Raw genomic sequence first — 24,332 nt, 5'->3', positions numbered from 1 at the left:
TATATATATATATATATATATATATATATATATATATATATATATATATATATATATCAGCTTCGTCGTGACTCTACATTCAGTAAAGTAAGTCCTCCATATCAACAATTTAGATTGTTAAAGTTACAACCAAATTTTTTCATTCTTTATCAATACTTTTTTTCTCTCGACATGTTCGTCACCAGGGACCTCATGTGCTACAGATGAAGACGTGGGTGATGATATGTAGGATGTCTTCATTCCTCTCTTTCTATCCATATGTGTCCCAAATATCACGTCTTTATGATCTTAAAAATAAAGAGAATTTCAAGATATTGGAAGGAGCCTCGTCCTTGAAGTTTTTAAAAGGCATTTACATTTACATATATCTTTTTTTTTTTGTTAAACGTGAGGCCAGACTTACATGTTAGATTTTCTTCGTTGCAAAATACGTCGAGAAGAGAAGTTAAAAGATGACCTCCATTCTCATGCCTTTTCCGCGAAGTGTTTAATGTTTCAGATGTGATAAAGTGTTTACAATAAGTCCAAGTTTGTGTGTAGACTTGTGGTATACTGTGTTTATGGCTGTATTTTTTATGAATAATTGGATACGTCTTCGTGTGTGTGTGTGTGTGTGTTGGCTTGTCGGCACAATATATATACATATATATATATATATATATATATATATATATATATATATATATATATATATATATATATATATATATATATATATATATATATATATATATATATATTTTCCTTGAGGACAGGGGAGAAAGAATACTTCCCACGTATTCCCTACGTGTCGTTGAAGGCGACTAAAAGGGGAGAGAGCGGGGAGCTGGAAATCTCTCTCCTCCAGTTTTTAATTTTCCAAAAGAAGGAACAGAGAAGAGGGCCAAGTGACGATGTTCCCTCCATAGCTCATTCCTCTGTTCTTAACGCTACCTCACTAACGCGGGAAGTGGCGAATATGTATGAAAAAGGAATATATATATATATATATATATATATATTTCATCCTCCTAAGTATGCTTGCATTGCTGTAAGTTTTTAAATGTGTATATGTTTATAGTCTTGTATCTATATGTATCTATATGTATTTACATATGTGTTTGCTTTCTGGCTTACAAATTTATTTCTTATTTCTTACTAAAGTAGATTTTGTGTGTGTGTGTGTGTGTGTGTGTGTGTGTGTGTGTGTGTGTGTGTGTGTGTTTTCTCCGACATCGTCTGGTGCACATCTTCACCCTCGTCTTCCACAAGTGGGCCTCATCAGCCCTCAGCCTTATGGAACGCAACTCCCAACCTTAACCCCACAACACCCCCTTTAACCCCCCAACACCCCCGTAACACCCCCGGACACCACCACCCTCCCTCCCTCCCCCTCCTCCTCTCTGGGGTTGTTCGCGCGCCAAACTCCTCCTTATGGAGCCCACGTCAAAGTGAATCTCATATTCAAATGCTGCTGGTGTAAAACCTTTATGTGGGATAAGTAATACCTCTGGGTCCTCAGCTGAAGCCTTAAAGTACATGGAGTGATATGGGGAGAGAGGGAGAGAGAGAGGGAGGGAGAGTTGCTGACATAATAGCGTTTTCTTTGAGTAAGAAAGAGAGTTTTGCGCATTTTGATTTTGCCGTTTTTTTTTTCCCCCTTTTTCTTATATAGTTGAGGAAAACTAATTTTTTTTCTATAAGATTAAATTGGAAAAGTAGATCTTCAAGGTATAAACGAGTCTTGGAATTACTGGCACATAGGGTTATTTTTGTTTTGCATAACTTATTCATTCAAATAGATAATCATATTTTTCAGGGGTAGCTACTTTATTTAAAGAAAAAAAAAACTAATTCGGATAGAAAGAGGATTTAGCACATGGAGGAAGCTTCTGAGACGTTCCTTTTACTTTACTTTTCAAGACAGGAAGGAAGAGTGGTCTCAGACATTAGCTCCGTAAGTGCGATGATGCGACCCCTGACCACGACGATATGACCCTTGAGCATGGTGAGCTTAAAGTCTGACTGTCAAGTGTAACGTCTAAGCTTAGTCATGCCATTATTCTGGAAGGTCTGATATATATATATATATATATATATATATATATATATATATATATATATATATATATATATATATATATATATATATATATATATATATATTCTTATGAGTCCACGGGGAAAATGAGACACGATAAGTTCTCAAGTGCACTTTCATGTAATAATCACATCATCAGGGGAAACACAATATATATATATATATATATATATATATATATATATATATATATATATATATATATATATATATATATATATATATATATATAATCCCATGAATCTCATCATGAAATATTAAGGCCATTAAACCTTCAAAGGTTTTAGCGTGGCGATTTACTTATTGAAAAAAAACTAGTAGTGTCTGGTGTCAATAAAGATGTAATCTCTTCCCCCTGAGAGGCGCAGGATCCCCCCACAACACCACCCTAGCCCCCCCAGAGATCTCCAACCCACCCTCCATCCCCCCGGAGATCTCCCACCCACCCGACCTCCGACCTCCTCCCCCAGACACGCAGGCAATATATATATCCTGCAGCAGGGAACCATATTGATGTATTGGTCAGCATCTACACCACAGGTCACTTTACCTTCGCTGATCCCTAAAGGAAAACCAGGGTTGTTATTCAGTATTGTTACAGTTATTATTATTATTATTATCAAAATCATCATTGTTATGATAATTATGAATGGTAGTAATAGTTGTAGTGGAGCAGTAGTAGTAGTAGTAGTAGTAGTAGTAGTAGTAGTAGTAGTTGTTGTAGTACTAGTAGTAGTAGTAGTAGTAGAAGTAGTCGTAGTAGTAGTATTAGTAGTAGTAGTAGTAGAAGTAGTAGTAGAACTAGTAGTAGTAGTAAAAGTAGTACTAGTAATAGTGGTTGTTGTATAAGTAGTAGTAGTAGTAGTAACATCAGTAGTGGTAGTAATGGTACCAGTAAAGGTAGTAGTAGTAGTAGTAGAAGTAGAGTAGTAGTAGTAGTAGTAGCAGTAGCTGAAGAAGTAGTACTTTTGTACTTGTACTTCCCCTTCCTTCCCCTCCTCCATTCGCTGGTGTTGTAAATATGGGGTCAAACGGTGTAAAAAAAAAAATAAGAATAATAATTCAATCCACCCCCTTTTTGTAAATATGGTCCAGTGCTGTAAGTATTGTCCTGTGTTGTAAATATTGGTGTCCATGTTGTAAAAATTGTCCCTGTGTTGTAAATAATGTGCTTTATCGTGAAAATACTTTATGGCATGTCGTAAATATCCCCCCCCCCCCCCACCAAAAAAAAAAAGGTGCTATTTCGATACGATGAAGTCGGCGTGTGTCAATCACTGAAAAAAAAATAAATAAATGAACGCCTGTAAAAGAAATTTACAATGGGCGTAAATTTACGGAAAGGGTGTAGATTTACAGTGGGTGTAAACCTGGTGTTGAAATTATTACTGGTCACAACACTGAGCACACCAATAAAATATCAATAAAGTTGACAGATATCTGAACACAGGTCATTTCGTCTGTTTTTTGTTGATATCTGAACACAGGTCGTTTCGTTTATGTTTTGTTGATATCTGAACACAGGTCATTTCGTCTATGTTTTGTTGATATCTGAACACAGGTCATTTCGTCTATGTTTTTTGTTGATATCTGAGCACAGGTCGTTTCGTTTATGTTTTTTGATAACTGAACACAGGTCACTTCGTTTATGTTTTGTTGATATCTGAACACAGGTCATTTCGTCTATGTTTTTTTTATATCTGAACACAGGTCGTTTCGTTTATGTTTTTTGACATAAATTGAGATGATGAGAATAATGCGTCTCTCCTCTAGTGATATCTCAGTTTAATTGATGCCTTCACCTGTCATGACACCTCGACCTCCACCCTTCTTCTGGTACTGATACTTTACGTGTATTCTCACACACACACACACACATAAAGAGCCATTGGATCACCTCATTAAAACCTACTCGCAAGAAGGCAAAATTCTTCCTCCCACCCACCCACTACACCCCCACTCCCTCACTCCAACCCTCCCTCCACCCACCCTCCCGTCTCAATGAGACGTAAAGAAAAAGGAGGGAGGGAGGGAGTTACCCTCTCTCTCTCTCTCTCTCTCTCTCTCTCTCTCTCTCTCTCTCTCTCTCTCTCTCTCTCTCTCTCTCTCTCTCTCTCTCTCTTACTTGGTTTTAATACTTAGGTTTTAAGAGGGGAAACGGGCAAGGATCGTTGAAGCGTCTAACAAACCCACCCTTCCCCCTTTCCACCCCCCTCCATCAGGTTTCTCAGCTCAAACACAAACCCACAATGTTTCTCTGAAGGTAATACGCGTTGATGTCCGGCATTACAAGATAACATCAACTAATAGTTATGCAAATATATACTGCCTTGCGCCCGCGTCCGTTTCCCCGGCGGCGTCCAGGGCTTCGGACCCGGGCTCCTCCAACGGGTTCAGACGCCTTTGTGCTGGGCCCGGGCCTGGCGATATGCCGACGCGAATGGTTGTTGTTGTTGTTGTTGTTGTTCATGTTCTTGTTGGGGGTGTGTTGTCCACGGGTGTTGCCGAGGTGTGGCAGTGTTGCTTAAAGCTCGTGTGTGTAGTGTGTGTAATGTGTGTAGTGTGTGTAATGTGTGTAGTGTGTGTGTGTGTGTGTGTATGTGTGTGTGTGTGTGTGTGTGTGTGTGTGTGTATGTGTGTGTGTGTGTGTGTGTGTGTGTGTGTATGTGTGTGTGTGTGTGTGTAGTGTGTAGTGTGTATGTGTAGTGTATGTGTGTGTAGTGTGTGTGTGTGTGTGTGTGTGTGTGTGTGTGTGTGTGTGTGTGTGTGTGTGTGTGATTCTTTTTTCTTTCTTGGGCGAGGCTGACAGGTTGTTTTCTCCTCCTCTATTCTACTGTTATTAGTCCGATATGAGCATGATGATGATGACCATTGTTATTATCCTTTTTTTTCCCTAATGAATCATCTCTCTCTCTCTCTCTCTCTCTCTCTCTCTCTCTCTCTCTCTCTCTCTCTCTCTCTCTCTCTCTCTCTCTCTCTCTCTCGACACCACCAGCACCACCATCGCCAGCAGCAGGAGGAGGAGGAGTAGCAACAGGAGGAGGAGGAGTAGCAGGAGGAGGAGGAACCCTAGATCGTCTCCTCCTCCTCCACCTCCACACACACACACCAGGAGGAGTAGCAACAGGAGGAGGAGGAGTAGCAGGAGGAGGAGGAACCCCAGATCGTCTCCTCCTCCTCCTCCTCCACACACACACACCAGGAGGAGTAGCAACAGGAAGAGGAGGAGGAGTAGCAGGAGGAGGAGGAACCCTAGATCGTCTCCTCCTCCTCCTCCGCCCACACCACACAAGGAGGAGGGAGGACCTAGATCGTCTCCTCCTCCTCCTCCTCCACACACACAACACAACACACACCTCCCCGACACCATGCCCATTATTCCGGTCTCCCAGTTTGCCTTCCATGCTGTAATAAACAGCCTCTCTCACCAATGCGCAACACGCTTTTCATATTCATCGCATTCATTGGTCTGTGGCGCTAGGGAGAGAGAGAGAGATAGAGAGAGAGAGAGAGAGAGAGAGAGAGAGAGAGAGAGAGAGAGAGAGAGAGAGAGCTAGAGCTAGAGCTAGAGAGAGAAACGCGGACGATGCGAAACGGGGCGGTCGCCTCCCGCCCGCTGGGATGGACGGTGAGGATTTTTTCCGGGCTGGCGCGCAAAGTGGACTGTAATCCCACGCGCCGGACAGAATCGCATCATACACGTGCCTGGGTAAAGGGTCGGAATGCCTCTAATGGGTTCTGATCTCACACAGTTGAATATTACATTTCGTTTGTAGCAAAGTGAGGGAGGCTAACAGGCGGACGGACCTTTGGCCCGGGCGAGGACACACACACACACCCCCCCCCTCTAACCCCCTCCTCCCCCCTCCACCCCCCTGCTACCCCCTCCCTCCGCCCCCATCCCCCCCCCCCCCCCCCCCCGCAACTCTGTTGGTGCAATTTCGCGTTTTGTGCCTGGACATGCATGGGTTCTGAGGTAGATAATTGTCCTCTCTCTCTCTCTCTCTCTCTCTCTCTCTCTCTCTCTCTCTCTCTCTCTCTCTGTATATATGTGTGTGTGTATGTGTGTGTGTATGTGTGCTTGTGTGTGCGGACAGTCTACATTAATGTGTAAAATACCTCTGAAGGAGGGAAGAAAGAATATATATATATATGATATATGAGTAAATTACGATTGAGGCCTAAACTACGTCTCTGTGTATTTTAATTTTCCGCAAATTTTCATCTTTTTAATTTCCCGCAATTTAATTTTTTTTTTTAATTTCTCGGATTTTTTTTTCCTATTCTCCATCAATGGTGTTTACACAGTGTTGAGAGAGAGAGAGAGAGAGAGAGAGAGAGAGAGAGAGAGAGAGAGAGAGAGAGAGAGAGAGAGAGAGAGAGGCTGGAATGTGGTGGGTGTTGAATTATGATACGGGTGGGTGTCCTGTTTGTGTGTGTGTGTGTGTGTGTGTGTGTTTCAATATTCTGTGGATATTTCTTTTTATCATCTACCGAAAGAAAAAAAGAGAAAAAAAAAGTCTTTGAAGACAGCTTAATAAAGATATCCAAAAGATATTCAAGTTTTTTTATTATCTTCCTGTAGTTCCTGGGTTCGAGGTGATGCAGTGTTTCTAAGTGGATTTTGAAGTGAGGCTGAAGAGAGTGAGAGGGAAAAACAATTATATATATATATATATATATATATATATATATATATATATATATATATATATATATATATATATATATATATATATATATATATATATCCACAGACTAGCGAATGTGAAGATGAATGACCGTAATTATATGACCACTTCCATCTCCAAAGTCCTGACCACCCTCATACATTAAGACGCTTTCCAATGTCTGTGTATTTTCCCCGCAAAACATCACAGCCCTGAAGACTCAGCTTATCTAAGTTGATCTTAATTTCTTGGCTGATCATTCTCTGATACTACAAGTTTTTTTCCCACATCCTTTTTCCTTTTTTTTCCTTTATCTCTGATATATCTATTGCATTGCTTTCATCCCATTCTGTTATTTTTTGGCCGAGGTATATTCTCTATCCTGTATTGTATCTTCGTCTGACAGTGCATTTCCACTTGATTTAAACAGCATCATATTCTTCTAAATGCATTTTCCTCTATCCTATTCACAACCCAGTATGGCACTCCTAATTCTACACGACATTTCTCAACTATTTTTCTCTCTTACTCTCCTACGTCCTGCCTATACCTAACTCGACTGGAATCATCCCAAAATAACAAAACTCCTCGAATTCTTCAAAAAAAAAACGCCAGCGACTGTTTGCTAGAATCCCAGATGCGATGCTGGACCTCAGGGACAATGTCATCAGTCAACACCTTCAGTTTCTCTCTGCCTCTTTAGATTCTGGCCTCCTCGTATTACCATACGCTGCATATGTGTATGTGTGTGTGTGTGTGTATGTGTGTGTGTGTGTGTGAGTGTGTCTGTATGTTGTGTGACTCTCCCCGAAAACAGCATATTCGAGGTCCTTCCATCTGGCTTTCAACTTGCAGTTGCATAAATACTTCCATGCACATGAGATCCATGGAAAACATAACAGGTTTGGTGCAGGGTCCGGGGTCCGCCAGCTATTTGACACGTTTCGACTCCGGATGACCTGCATTTTTTTTTTTTCTAGACGTTAAATGAATCTGTTTCGACCTCGGGTGACCTGCTTTCAGACTTCATCTGAACCTGTTTTGATCGCGGGTCATTAGTCTGGACTTCGGATGACCTGTTTTGAGAATTTAAATGAATCTTTCTCGACTCTTCATTATCAGTTTCGACCATTCGCATGACCTGTTTTTAGGCTTCATATGAACCTGTTTCGATTCTTGTCATATGAAGCCTTGGAAATCCTACCCTTCGACCCATTAAAGACCGGGGCACGATGGCACCCTTTTGTCCAATGATTCTTATAAACACTGCAGCGCAGGAAATTCATTTTTTCCTTTTCCTGATATCATGGAAAACACACTTTCACTTCTAAGAGTGATGAGAACCTTGCAACAACCAAGTTTCTTTTAATCTGTGACCCATGTCTGCAGAAGCCTCTAACACAGAGATTCATGTAAGCCTATGAAGCTTTGAAGCACCCACATACGATGGAATCCTTCTACCTTGCAAACCACTGAAGAAAAAAAAAAAATCTTTGTTGAAATCCTTCTTTCCTACGGACCTTGTAGGACACTGAGCACACAGAGATCCATCTATCCCATGTACCCTTAAAACACCTCATATACCGGGATCCTTCTATCCTTTCGTGTGCTTGCATCCCTCCGCCATGGCCTGGTTATCCTCATCTCTTGCATGAGTAATGAAAATCATACACAACACAGCGGGCCCTTGACAGATGACTTGATGAGCCTGACGAAGAAGTGACGTGATGCTGACGGAGGGTTGATAGAGGTGCTGACGAAAGGCTAATGGCGGCAAGACTGAGGGAGTGGGTTGACAAAATCATGACGGAGGGGCTGACGAAGTGCGGGCGAAGGCCTGACGGCGGACTGACGGAGGGCAAACGAAAGCCTAACGGTGGACTGATGGTGTGCTGACGAAGGCCCGATGGAGTAGCAGACCTGGGCCAGAGGGTGTACTGATGGAGCGCAGAAGGAAGCGTAGGAAAGGACTGACGGAGTGCAGACGGAGGCCATCCAGTGAACGAACGGAGCGCAGACGGACTGACGGAGGCCGGACGGAGTGCAGACGGAGGAATGACGGAGGCCTGACGCAGATGCATGATAAGGAGCTGACGGAACACTTGAAGCAAAATACTGAAAGAACGCTAACGAAAAATTTGATAAGGAGAGCTAACGAAACGCTGACGAATACTTCAATGAGTAATGCTACTAGACTGACGCTTGGTCGAAGGTTATACTGGCCTAGTTGCGGAAGGCTACTGAAGCACTGGCGAGAGGCTTACGAAGACAAAGCGCTGGAACCAGGCTCTAGACCCAGGTTCTGGAATGATAAAGAAGAAGAAGAAATGGACGTAGAAAAGAGCTGATGGAGGATGACGAAGAAGAGCTGTTCGAAAGATGACGAGGAAAAAATATTGATGTAGGATGACGAGAGACGAAGAACAGCGGCTGGAAGAATGGTGAAGAGGAGCCGAAGAAGGGTCTCATGGAAGGCTAACGGCAAACGTTTGAAACAACGAACTGATCGACAATATATTCAATGGACGTTCCCGGAAGGCTGCCAGGATATTACAGGTGCGTCTCGTCCGTGTTGCCTTCACGTAACAAAGATACAAGTGGTAGACAAATTAGATGGAAAGTATACACAAAAGTATCTGTTGCAGAAAAAGGAAAAGAAAAAGTGGGGAAGGGGATCAACCCTCAGCCATGCAATTAGTTTATCACTGAATATTCAAGGCCTTACTTAATCGATATTTGAATTTTCTTGAACACAAAACTCCACGGACTGGACTCTGGCGGCATTTGTAACATATTGTGGGACATTACCTTCCCGTGCATCCTGATGCTGGAAAGAGAGTGATACATCGACTGAAGCCTCTTATATTTGGGAAATATATGGCCAATAATTCTCCTCTGTGGAAACAAGAGATGAAGAGGGTAAGGAAGTTGTCTGTGGCATTAAGATGAGAGACGCCAAATACCGACCTGTAAAGATCTGCTGAGTTATTCCCCTGTTAGAAGTGCCAAATGGAAATATTCGAATGACTGTACGTACAAGGTGGCGTCTGTGAGGGTCAGAAGAGCAACAGGCTTGAGGGGTTTGTGTGAATGAAGCCTTTGCCACCTTGTCTTCCTCAAGATTATAATTTTAGGTCAATTTAGCAATCTTCTGGCAACTGGCCTCGTCATAGATCATCTGATCCAGAGGGAGACAAATCGTAAAGACAAATGATAAAAGTCTAAATGGTCCTTAACGATAGTTATCTGCTGGAGGACAGTAATAGACTCTTGAATTCTTAACTTAGACAGATTGAGACAAAATAGTGAAGCAGATGGCTTTTCCCATATCTGTCTTTCTCATGCACTCCCATTTCATCTCTAAGGGAAAAGGGAAAGAGGTAGAAGGGAGATAATGTTCTGCAAAGGGACAAGGAACAGGGGCAGATGTTAAGTCCCTTGTTGTGAAAAAAAAAACAGGGAGAGTAATTAGTTTCTAAGGAAGGGGAGTCGCTGCTTATGGGTTTCGAATTGACGAGAGGAAGGGAATAAGTAATGTAAGGTCTCTGATTAGGATAGAGGGGAGACAATAGAGCAACAGATCTCTCTGGGAAGGGAGACAGTGATATGGTAAGTCTCTCAATTAACAGTGGTGAAGGGAAGGAGAGAGACAGACCTCGAATGGGGAATGAAGGGAGTATGAGAGAGCTAAAGAAGGGAGTAGAAGAGAGATGAAGCGGGAATGGGAGATGTAGTGAGAGTAAAGGTTTCTATAATTCACGAGGGAGATGGAGTTTCAGGTTTGTATTTGGTGATGGAAGAATTCTAAGAGTGAGTGAAGAGTCAGTTGGATTATCCTTTATGCCCTTCAGGCTTAAGCCCTTGAGCACGACCTTACGACCCTTGAGCACGACGGTACGAACCCTTCAGTACGACGGTAGGACAATTCACTATGACGGTACGAACCTTGCGTTCGACAGTACGACCATTAAGCATGACGGTACGAACCTTTGAACGACCCACAACTTTGATGGCCTGGAACTTTAACCTGATGCCTGAGGGTAAACACACACACACACACACACACACACACACACACACACACACACACACACACACACACACACACATTTGATTATTTAAGAACGTCTATGTTACCAGTTTTTCTAAACTTTATCTTATCGCACTTCCTTCATTTAATGTCTCACTCCGCCTCCCTCACACACACACTCTCTCTCTCTCTCTCTCTCTCTCTCTCTCTCTCTCTCTCTCTCTCTCTCTCTCTCTCTCTCTCTCTCTCTCTCTCTCTCTCTCTCTCTCTCTCTCTCTCTCTTCCAGCCCTCCTCAAACACCTCCTGCCACTCCCCAAGAACTTCTCGTAAGACAAGATCCACCACACACACACACACACACACACACACACACACACACACACACACACACACACACACACACACAGTGCTTCAACCACATGTACTCATCCGCTAACAGACCTACGAATATGTGGGTTTGAACACCTCATACCACCACCCCCTCTCCTTCCATCTTCATCCTATGGAGCATCGAATCAACCGAACATCAACATAAACAAAAACCTTTCATTAATACTAGAATTACCATTTCGTAAACCCTCCTGATGAACATGTCTGGTGAGGAATGGACATGATTCTTACTGTTAAACATATAAATGAAGAAGAAGAAGAAGGAAAAACGAGAATTGCTGCCCAAAATACATTTACGAACATATCGTCAGAGAGAGAGAGAGAGAGAGAGAGAGAGAGAGAGAGAGAGAGAGAGAGAGAGAGAGAGAGAGAGAGAGAGCGCTTGTCATATACAAGTTCAGGTAAATACAGTGTCAGGTCGAGGTTCATCATAAGCACCATCATCGCACTGAAAACTTGCATGGAATAACCCATAATGAGACTCGTGGAAGTGCCGCTGCTCGCCCAGGGACTTAGACAGCTAACAATCAAAGACTCACTCCTGAGATAGATAAAAACTTGACCCAGAACTGGAAACTTGACTCTAAATGTTTGTTTGGTGGTACCGGGTTCGATTCCCTCTCCGTCCTCCCCCAACCTACCCTCACACACTCACTCTAGTCTGCCTCCTACCTCATAAATTCCTAAAACCTGGCAATTAAGCTATCGTTACAGACCTAAAGGGTTCATTTAACTAATTTATATGATTCATTTATCACTCCATTTCCACTCATCTCGCGGCTATTATGATCATTCGGGCTAATTTTTAATATCATTTCTTATGTGACCTGAATATATCAAAATTTACATACATATTAAGGATGAACAAGCCTTAGATATGAAGTAATCAATTTTCTTTTTCTTTTTTTTTTCCTCTCTCTCTCTCTCTCTCTCTGAAGACATCTCCAGCTCCTGGCAGACACCTGTTGCTTATATGATGCAAATGAGTCGTGTCATGCGAGAGATTCCGTAAGTTGAGCGGGTGTACCACAAGGTTGGCTTCACCTGCCCGTCTCGTTTTCTGATAGCAGTTTTAGCCACATTCTGATGGCCTTTTTTTTTGTGTGTGTGTGTGATTCTCATCCTTCGCTTTTATCATCATTATTATTATCAATATTATTATTATTATTATCATTGTTATTATTAGTAGTAGTATTAGTATTAGTATTATTATCATTACTATATCGTTATTATTATTATTATTATTATCATTATTATCATCACTATTATTATTATTATTATTATTATTATTATTATTATTATTATTATTATCATTATTATTATTATTACACGTCCACACACGCACATATGCATACTTATACATTTCAACGTATACATATATATACATACATAGACATATATATATATACATATACACATGTACATAATTCATACTTGCTGCCTTTATTCATTCCCGTCGCCACCCCGCCACACATGAAATGACAACCCCCTCCCACCGCACGGGTGCGAGGTAGCACTAGGAAAAGACAACAAAGACTACATTCGTTCACACTCAGTCTCTAGCTGTCATGTATAATGCACTGAAACCACAGCTCCCTTTCCACATCCAGGCCCACAAAGCTTTCCATGGTTTACCCCAGACACTTCACATGCCCTGGTTCAATCCATTGATAGTACGTCGACCCCGGTATACCACATCGTTCCAATTCACTCTATTCCTTGCACGCCTTTCACCCTCCTGCATGTTCAGGCCCCGATCGCTCAAAATTTTTCTCACTCCATCCTTCCACCTCCAATTTGGTCTCCCACTTCTCCTCGTTCCCTCCACCTCTGACACATATATCCTCTTTGTCAATCTTTCTTCACTTATTCTCTCCATGTGCCCAAACCATTTCAATACGCCCTCTTCTGCTCTCTCAACCACACTCTTTTTATTACCACACATATCTCATACCCTTTCATTACTTACTCGATCAAACCACCTCACACCACATACTGTCCTCAAACATCTCATTTCCAACACATCCACCCTCCTCCGCACAACTCTATCTATAGCCCACGCCTCGCAACCATATAACATTGTTGGAACCACTGTTCCTTCAAACACACCGATTTTTGCTTTCCGAGATAATGTTCTCGACTTCCACACATTTTTCAACGCTTCCAGAACTTTCGCCCCCTTCCCCACTCTGTGACTCACTTCTGCTTCCTTGCTTCCATCCGCTGCCAAAGCCACTCCCAGATATCGAAAACACTTCACTTCCTCCATTTTTTCTCCGTTCAAATTTACCCCCCAGTTGACTTGTCCCTCAACCTTAATGTACCTAATAACCTTGCTCTTATTCACATTTACTCTCAGCTTTCTTCTTTCACACACTTTACCAAACTCAGTCACCAGCTTCTGCATTTCTCACCCGAATCAGCCACCAGCGCTGTATCATTAGCGAACAAGAACTGACTCACTTCCCAGGCTCTCTCATCCCCAACAGACTTCATACTTGCCCCTCTCTCCAAAACTCTTGCATTCACCTCCCTAACAACCCCACCCATAAACAAACTAAACAACCATGGACACATCACGCACCCCTGCCGCAAACCGACATTCACTAAGCACCAATCACTTTCCTCTCTTCCTACTCGCACACATGCCTTACATCCTTATGAAATGCCGAGTAATGCTTTTTGTATTTTCGTAAATCGTGAAATATATCTTTATCATAATAGCACTTAGCAATAAACACAATGTATTTAACTGTGAGCCCACAACACCTTTTTTTTTTCAGGTGCGGCGGACATACACACACACACACACACGTACAGGAATAGCTCTCTGTGTACCTATTGCCGTCCTCTGATTGTCTTGCGTCTTGGGACTCTAAAGCATACATCACAAACTGACTCTTAACAGTTCCGTTATAATGCGTGTTATTTCACGACTTCCGATTAGCATTCTCGCCTCCAGGCTTGTAGGCCATTTGCAGACCCCCATACATGAGCGTGTCATTAAAAACATCGTCGTCCTCCTTTTCCAATTCTTATTCTTGGTATTTTCTTGATTTCCTTCTATTTCCCTCTTTCTTGGCCTCTTTTCTCTTCAGTGTTTTCTATATTTCCTTTTCTTCTTCTTCCTCCTTCCTCCTCCTCCTCCTCCATGTTACCTTGCGCACTGGACATGATCTCAAGTTCAATACCAATCTATACATATATACATTAGGCAATGTATATCTAGTAGACTCAGATCAAAAATGGAATGACGGATAGGAGGGTATAGAATGCTGGACATAGCATTTCTCATATATTATACTGAAAATATAGAAAAGAAATGAAGCTTAGAACACGATTTCTCACATCCTTCTTTCATAAACTATATTGTAACACTTTTGGTTCTCGCTCATGGCCATGACACGATGGGTCATTTGGCTCTTGTCTTCGTCCTGTGGTGACAATATGGTGACAATTTTTTTTTTCTACGGAACATAAGCCATGTATTTCGACTCTTTATTCATTTCCCATGGTAATTATCTAGCATTTGTTTAACTGTGATTAGTTTGGTGATTTGACTGATATCATCACGTCTTTCTCTCTGTCTGTCTGTAACTGGTTTGTTTTGATATCAAGCCCCCACGACCTGTGAGACGATAACTGGGTACCTGACCCCACCTACGACCTGTGAGACGATAGCTGGGTACCTGACCCCACCCACTTCCTGTGAGACGATAACTGGGTACCTGATCCCACCCACTTCCTGTGAGACGATAACGGGTTAGCTGACCCCACCCACTTCCTGTGAGACGATAGCTGGGTACCTGACCCCACCCACTTCCTGTGAGACGATAACTGGTTAACTGACCCCACTACCTATGAAACGATAGCTGGTCAACTAATCTTAGAGATATAGATATCGTCTGCATGACATGTTAAGACGAAAACTTCACACCGTATCCTGTGACACGGATAGCTGCTGGTCCTACTGACAATAATAGCGATGTTTGTGGTTATTGTAACAACACCCCGGGGACGGGGGCGGGGGGGTGAGAATGCAGGTAGGAGGGGGAGGGAGGGGGGGTAGGATTTGAGGTCAATACCTCTATCGTTGAGTAATTAAGACACAGGTATCGTCACAGGTCATTAATCTCCATCCTCAACTACCTCCCTCCCCCTCCTCCTTCTCTGTCTTTGAGTGATGGAGAGGCAGCTATCGTCACCAATCAAGTGAGGGAGAAGCAGCTATCGTCACCAATCAAGTGAGGGAGAAGCAGCTATCGTCACCAATGAAGTGATGGAGAGGCAGCTATCGTCACCAATCAAGTGAGGGAGAAGCAGCTATCGTCACCAATCAAGTGAGGGAGAAGCAGCTATCGTCACCAATCAAGTGATGGAGAAGCAGCTATCGTCACCAATGAAGTGATGGAGAGGCAGCTATCGTCACCAATCAAGTGAGGGAGAAGCAGCTATCGTCACCAATCAAGTGAGGGAGAAGCAGCTATCGTCACCAATGAAGTGATGGAGAGGCAGCTATCGTCACCAATGAAGTGATGGAGAGGCAGCTATCGTCACCAATCAAGTGAGGGAGAAGCAGCTATCGTCACCAATCAAGTGAGGGAGAAGCAGCTATCGTCACCAATCAAGTGATGGAGAAGCAGCTATCGTCACCAATGAAGTGATGGAGAGGCAGCTATCGTCACCAATCAAGTGAGGGAGAAGCAGCTATCGTCACCAATCAAGTGAGGGAGAAGCAGCTATCGTCACCAATGAAGTGATGGAGAAGCAGCTATCGTCACCAATGAAGTGATGGAGAGGCAGCTATCGTCACCAATCAAGTCTTGAACCTCAGTATGTTTTACACAGTAAGGGATATTGACCCAACTGTCTATCTGTGTGTGTCTCCGCTGCTGCTGCTGCTGCTTGTATACTGGCTTAACCGGATCCCCGCCAGCGACATTCCTATTTTCTGTCTCTCTCTCTCTTACATTCGAGTTCGTTGGGCAAAATATTTTTTTTTTTTTTGGGGGGGAGGAAACATGTTTGATGGGAGCGTTAACGTTTGTGTGTGTGTGTGTGTGTGTGTGTGTGTGTGTGTGTGTGTGTGTGTCACTGTCTTTCAAACAATTTCCTCCCTTTTTATATACTTAAACTTTCATAAACAACAGAGCAACTGTAGTGTTTAAGACTAACAAAGTATTCTGGCCTTGTTATCATTCATGTTCTATTCTAGCACAGTCGGTAACGGTAGATCATTGGAAGTTATTCAAACATTGATGAATAACCTGAAAAATATCATAATCATAACACACACCTTCAAAACTGCTTTCAAAAGTGATGAATAACCTGAAAAGTATCATCATTGTAACACATACTTTCAAAACTGCATTCAGAAGTGATGAATAACCTGAAAAATTCATCATTGTAACACACACCTTCAAAACTGCATTCAAAAGTGATGAATAACTATCATCATTGTAACACATACTTTCAAAACTGCATTCAAAAGTGATGAATAACCTGAAAAGTATCATCATTGTAACACATACTTTCAAAACTGCATTCAAAAGTGATGAATAACCTGAAAAGTATCATCATTGTAACACATACTTTCAAAACTGCATTCAAAAGTGATGAATAACTGTCATCATTGTAACACATGCTTTCAAAACTTCATTCAAAAGTGATGAATTACCTGAAAAATATCATCATTGTAACACACACCTTCTAAGCTGCATCATCAAAGTTGAATTATAAGAGCCATGCATGTTAGTGAGAGAGAGTGTGTATGGTCTTAGAATTAAGTTATCTTTTGAACTGCTGTTGATGGTTGTAACTTGACATTGAGGGCCTTAATGACCCTGGCAGTTGATAGGTACGAAGCCCAAATAACCCTAACCCCCCCCCCCCCCCACTCCTCAAAGATTATCACCCCATTCTATAAATCAACAAATTTCTTTCAGGCGTGCATTGATAGAGCGAATTGGACCGGTGTGGTATACAGGGCTCGACGTGTGCTGTCAATGGTCTCAACCAGGGCATATGGATATATCTGTGATTGCTAAGCGTGTTTTACGGGGAGAGAGTTTTACACTCGTGTTGCCCCATCTCTTAACCTAGTATGTATGTACCATGTCTTTACTCCTATGTATTTATGCACTCACACACACACACACACACACACACACGCACCTGCCATATGCTCGGTACCTATTCCATTGACAAGCCCCTAGGGAAGGATGAACAGTTGGGTGGACTGTGGACCGGCTCCCGCGACCAGATTTCGAACCATTGCGAGTTTGATCCCAGGCGGCCCATGCATGCGTGACAGTCAGTAACGCTAACCGCTATACCACGGATACATAGATATAACGCTAATAATAGATATACCATAATATCTGAGTATACCTTTACATCAATGAATATGGATATCGCGTTATATACGAAGACACTATGATATATGGTTATACCACGGCATATGGATATACTATTATACGTGGATATACCATTATATGAAAGATAATACCTTTAGATTACGAATATACTAATGTATGTCTTCAGACCATTAATACTGCAAGCAAAAAGAAAATGAACCTGGCTCTGATTAATCGATTCTACATTGCAGGAATTCCTCGAGCAGTTTAAAATTCATTTATTCAATGACTTCAGAAAACTCCTGTACTTTCCAAACACATTTTTTTTTTTTTTTTGCAAGAAGGTAATTGTAAAATCGACCTTCCTATCATGACGTCATCCCCAGACTTGGTATTTGATTGGTTAGCGTCTGTTGTTGTCTAACCCATAACCATATCAGGTCAAAGGTGAACTGTTGTTTTTGATAAATTGACTGAATTTCATCATCTTTGCCATCTTGGTCACTTTATTCATTATTACCAAGTACCAGTTTAGCTTGTCCTCTCATCATTTTAGCTGTTTAGCTGTTCCCTTCCCCACTCTAGCTGTCTGTTTAGCATATTCTTTCATAAATCGGCATGTCTATATTTTCTGTCACTCGTTTCATATGAATTATCGTAATTACCGTATCTGTCATCCAGTTGTCTGATTGTTATTGATTTCAGTAACCACCCAGATTGCTGTTGCCCACTCCCTCTGTGCAGCGCTGCCTGTGTACGAAAATAACCATCGAACACTCGTTCGATCTTGTCGTAACCATGGTGCTTCTGTGTACCAGGCTAGATTACGATAAAGTAATCCACATTCATCAGAAAGACGTAGAGGATCAAGGCGTAGAAGTGTATAGTGGAGAGCGAGGGAGCGTAACTACCCACCCGTAGTTACGTCTGGTCGTTTGGTTATGAAGGAACTCGCGTGAGGTTGTTTAAGCCCCCGGCAGAACCCCTGAGCCAGCTCGGCGATGCACCGTCAGTTAGGTCATGACCTAGTGTCGATGGAAGAGGTCAGTACGCTGCTGGTGGTGGACCGTGCGTGCGTACGTCCGTGCGTGCGCGCGTGTGTGACCTAAAAGTGCGATTTGCGTGACCCCTTTCGAAAGTGCAATTGGCGTCACACGGGAGTGTAATGACTTATCTATACGACTGTCTATCCTCGTTAAAGTGCTGTGTTATACTCAACATTCTCTCTGTTATTTTTTTGTCTCTCTCTCGGGAAATGAGAGCGAAGATACGAAACACAGAAATATACCGAAAAACTTGGAGAAATAATGATAAGACCCAGGTATGGTGAGGTTGTTGCAACAGTTAGACAGTCGCAAGTCCAGAGTCTCCACTGGATCATCGCACTACGACAGAAGGAGGTAAGATGTTTCTTAGATTTCATATACGTGATGGAGGGTGTGTGTGGGTGTGTGTGTGTGTGTGTGTGCTACAGCGCTGTTTATGACGTAGGTCTTCGTCAGTGTAGTAGGCAGGAGGGAGGAGGAGTTTGTTGGGAGGGTGAGGAGGTGGTTGTAAGAAGTGGGAGGGGCTGTGGTGGGGGTAGAGATAGATATATAGATAGATAGATAGATAGATAGACAGATAAAGAGAGAGAGAGAGAGAGAGAGGTCGATGACAGTAGAGGAAGCGTCTGATACTGAATATACAAGGAGCTGCGCAGTAGAGGAGCTATTAAAAAAAAAGAAATGATTTGTCGTTTTTTGTCAGGTTCTCAAAGTTGTAGGAATTTTAGCTCTATTTTTTTTTTCATACAGCTACCGTCTCCTCCTCATGGTTCTGTACTGAGACACGGGTGATACAGAAGATATCATTGTCCTGGTGATTAATTGATCAAAGGATACAATCATTGCACCACCAGATCTTGAGCCGTCAGAACACGTAGAATCGGTGAAGGAAGTTAAGCTAGTATTTTAGATGTGTTTTTGTTCAGCTGTGTTTTTGTTTTATGTATATATATATATTTCTTGGTGTAAATGTGTCATGGTTTAGTGCTGTGTTGTACAATCGCGTCGTTTCGTTACGCTTTTTTTCTGTGGCCGAGGTGTTCTGGTGTTGAGTTGTTTGGTGTCATGGATTCATCATGTTCACTTCTCATGTGTTCTGTGATCAAGTCATCGCGTTTAATTGCTTAGGGTAATAAATTCATCATGTTTAGTTGGTTTTGTGTTGCACAGTCAAGTCATCCCATTTAGAAGTTCTGTGTAATCGTGGTATACATTTTCAGACTTAGTTCGTTTAAATTTCCCCAGTTGTTTTTCTCTGCGATCAATGACACGCCAAGCGGGATTAAGTCATTTACCGAAATGCTTGAATCAGAAAGCTATCTAATATCATGGGATATCTTTAGTTATTAATGAAACGCTGTATCAAGACGTTACCGAGATATATATATATATATATATATATATATATATATATATATATATATATATATATATATATACGTGTGTATTCCCTGGGGATAGGGGAGAAAGAATACTTCCCACGTATTCCCTGCGTGTCGTAGAAGGCGACTAAAAGGGAAGGGAGCGGGGGGCTGGAAATCCTCCCCTCTCATTTTTTTTTTTTTTTTTTTTTTTTTTTTTCCAAAAGAAGGAACAGAGAAGAGGTCCAGGTGAGGATATTCCCTCAAAGTCCCAGTCCTCTGTTCTTAACGCTACCTCGCTATCGCGGGAAATAGCGAATAGTATAAAAAAAAAAAAAAAAAAAAAAAATATACGTGTGTGTGTGTGTATATATATATATTCAAAACAGAATGGGTAAAAGTTCTGGGTGCATCGAGAAATGTTTAAGAAGACATTACACGAAGGCAGCGATGGGTATGTTCGATTGTACAGTTGTCCCCTCGGTGCTGTTGAGGCGCGAGCCGTGCTCCCTAATATACATAAATAGAAGAGGTTGGAGGTGTTGGATATGAAGTCTCTTAAGGACGGTGTGTGTGTGGTGTGAGGAAGGCTGATCTTATAAGAAGTGATAATGTAAGAGATGTTGCAGTAAGCTGAGTGTGATGGAGAGAGAGAGAGCTGGACAGAATGTGATGAAAAGGTTTGGACTTATGGAGAGGAAGAGTGAAAAGAGATAGACTTAAGAGGATGTATGTGTCGGAAATGGTGGGTGCAAGTGGCGGGAGGGAAGACCAAGGAGCTGGATAGATGGCGTGAAAAGAGCCTTTAAATTATGGGAATCTGAACACATGAGGAGTTCTATGGATAGAACAAATCAGACCGTTGTGGTATAAACGGGGCGACGTGCTGTTAAATGGGCTGCAGCAGCAAATCATACGACGCGGTCAGGATAAAACCATGGAAAGGGCTTTAATTGAGGCTTGTGTGTGGACAGGGGGCTCTAGCTTTGGTGCATCATACATTACAAATATAGAGTGAATGGGGGAGAAATGAAGCCGTTCATTGTCTATCCTTGGCTCATCTTCACTTAAGAGAGAAACGGTAAACTATCGTTATATATATATATATATATATATATATATATATATATATATATATATATATATATATATATATATATATATATATATATATATATATGTATACACACAGAAAACGGTAAATTACGCCACTTTTCAGAAAAACATGTCTGGCACCTCCAGAGCGCACGACCATGCTGGTTTATGGACCACAAAAAGCAATCTTCCAAGTGCGAGAACTGCCATCGTGCCTCATCAATATTCAACAGTCCCCCCGAGCCATCGGCTCAAGGTGCCAACAAGACAGCAACAGTTAGTCCCCCAGTCGTGATACTTAAAGTAAGGTCATGGAAGAATGGACGATGGTGGGAGGAGGAGGCGGTGTCGGTCGGTCGGTTGGGGATGTGTGTATGGTGGCGAGGGTAAAGTGTGAGTTGGAGGGGGTCGCTTTGAGGTAAGGTTAGGTGTAGTAAAGTTAAGGGTTGTGGCGGTGTTTTGGGAGGAGGGAGGGACGGGAGGTGGGTGGGTTATAGGGTTAGAAGAGGTTAGGGAAGAGTGAGGGAGGTAAGGAGGTGATAAGAATGAAGGATGTTTCGTATTTCTTCTTTTTTTTTAGTATTGTATCATTTCAACTTGACAAGTAGATGTTTGATTATCTATACATGTATGATAGTCACACAAGAGACATTACCATCATCAGATCTTCCAGCTATCATCTCCATATTCTTCCTCGACTGGGGTCTCTGGAACTCCTTCCTTCACACCTGAACTCAACAACTTCTGCACAATTTCAATTCTTCCCAAACTCACCTATGCCTCCCACGCCTGGTTTTTCCTCCTCCCTTGTCCACCCCACACAACATGGGCTACTGCTGGAAAAGGTCCAGAAGAGGGTACAAAACATCATTCTTTCTTCCGCACTACCTTATCAAGAGGCACTTCACACACAGGTCTTACGCTGGACCTTGTCCAAAAGGCCGCAATGGAGCCACAGCTCGTATCTTTGGCTGCAGTAAATTCAGTCATCGTTATCTGGTTATCATTACAATCAGTATCAATTATGACACGCCTACACGTACGCGTGTATTTATACATGTTCGTAACCACAACGAAAATCAAGCACGAAGATATGAACTCCTCCTGGATCATTCACAATTTCAGGGACTGGAGTGGAAACTGAAAGCTTCAGAAATCCCATAAAAGTGGTAGTAGGTGTTGTCGAAGTAATCATAAATATCGTAGCAGTTGTAATGATAGTAGTAGTAATAGTGGTAGTAACGCTTTTGAAATAGTATATATACCACAGTTGATACAATGATCAAAAGTAGAACAGAAGGTAGCAGAAATAGCTGTGTGAAACCTTGTGGAAAAAATATGGAAAAAAATATACAAAAAAAAGAAATAGCTGTGTGCAAACCTTGTGAAAAAAAAAATGGAAAAAAATATACAAAAAAAAAGAAATAGCGGTGTGCAAAACTTGTGGAAAAAAATGAAAAAAAAAGAGCACCTTAAATTTTCCGTAGTTTTAGTATGAAAAAAAAAAGATCCACTGATCAGCCAATATATAATGAAAGACATGAATTATAAGGATAATTCGTCAATGCCATTCGTCAGTAAACGTTGTGAGATCAATACATACCATGTAACACACGACAGTTTATAACCATACACCTCATATATATATATGTACACTCGTATCCCTAAATTCTTCCCTTTAAATTTTATATCTTATGTTCTTTATTTGGTGCGCCATTACGTTTTATGGTGAAGCAAATTGTAAAAGCGTAAATTAGTACAACAGTTTATGCAATGCTTTTGTGGTTAGGTATATTAGTCTTGCGGCTTTTTGCCTGTGTTATTGCGTCTCTTTTATGGGACACTACCCCCCCCCCCCTCCCCCCTCCCCCTCCCCCCCCCCTTTCCCCCCCCTCCCCCCTCCCCCTCCCCCCTCCCCTTTCCCCCCCCCCCGCCAAAAAAAAGAGCGAAAATAATATGAGGAAAAAAAAAGCGTTGACGTACTTTTTTTTTTTTTTTTTTTTTTTCGTTCGATGATAATTTATTGAGGAATGACACGATTTACCATGAGGGTGTGTCTGTCAGTGTTATGATATATTTCATTTGTGTAATCATATATGATTATGTATATCACACACACACACACACACACACACACACACACACACACACACACGTCATGGCTCTGACACTGTTATATAGATAAGATTTATCCATAGAATGAATAATCGTACATCATATATATATAATATTTCAAGTTAACCAGCGGGTGTAAAAAGAAAAATCCATGATGTATTAATCAGTTACCATAGACTTGTAACAAAGTATATATATACATATATATATATATATATATATATATATATATATATATATATATATATTATCCCTGGGGATAGGGGAGAAAGAATACTTCCCACGTATTCCCTGCGTGTCGTAGAAGGCGACTAAAAGGGGAGGGAGCGCGTGGCTGGAAATCCTCCCCTTTCTTGTTTTTTTTTTTTTTATTTTCCAAAAGAAGGAACAGAGAAGGGGGGTCAGGTGAGGCTATTCCCTCTAAGGCCCAGTTCTCTGTTCTTAACGCTACCTCGCTAACGCGGGAAATGGCGAATAGTATGAAAAAAAAAAAAAATATATATATATATATATATATATATATATATATATATATATATATATATATATATATATATATATATATATATATATATATATATATATATATATCCCTCAAGGCAGAGTAGAACACATATCATGTTCGGTCAGGTGAACTCAACAAGGTCCAGTGAATGTGCTTGGCCAAGTGGGTGTTGATTACTTCGCTGTGGTATGGCACCTAACCTAGGTACACAAAGTGCGATCACAATGGCCCAGCCCAAATCGATCGTACGTGTGTACACTCCAGATTTGATTTAATGGTTCTCATTAGTCACAAGGAGTCATTAGCCCAGTGTATGTATCATACATCAGAGGGGAAAGAAATATGTGTCTATATGCAAAAATACAAATTTTGGTTATTTATCAAAAAAAAAGCTAATTTTTTGGGTTTGAGTTTTTGATTGTGCATTGAAGAGAAGTGGGTAACGAGATGATATTTGAAGAGATATTGATATGGGGAGTGATGATTGGCTTTGATGTATACATAGATATCTCATTTACATACGTTTGTAAACTAATTTTGTGGTTTTTATGTCAATATGTTTGCGTTTCTTGTATGAGAAAATTTCACCCATAAGATTCGATCTTTCTTTTCTCGTTTTTGTCTTCGAAACGCATCCGAACTTATGAAAAAATAAAGTAACTTAACTTACTTACCGTAAGACG

This window comes from Panulirus ornatus, chromosome 56 (genome assembly GCF_036320965.1).
Source record: "Panulirus ornatus isolate Po-2019 chromosome 56, ASM3632096v1, whole genome shotgun sequence".
Classification (NCBI taxonomy): domain Eukaryota; kingdom Metazoa; phylum Arthropoda; class Malacostraca; order Decapoda; family Palinuridae; genus Panulirus; species Panulirus ornatus.
Note: the sequence above shows the minus strand (reverse complement) of the source record.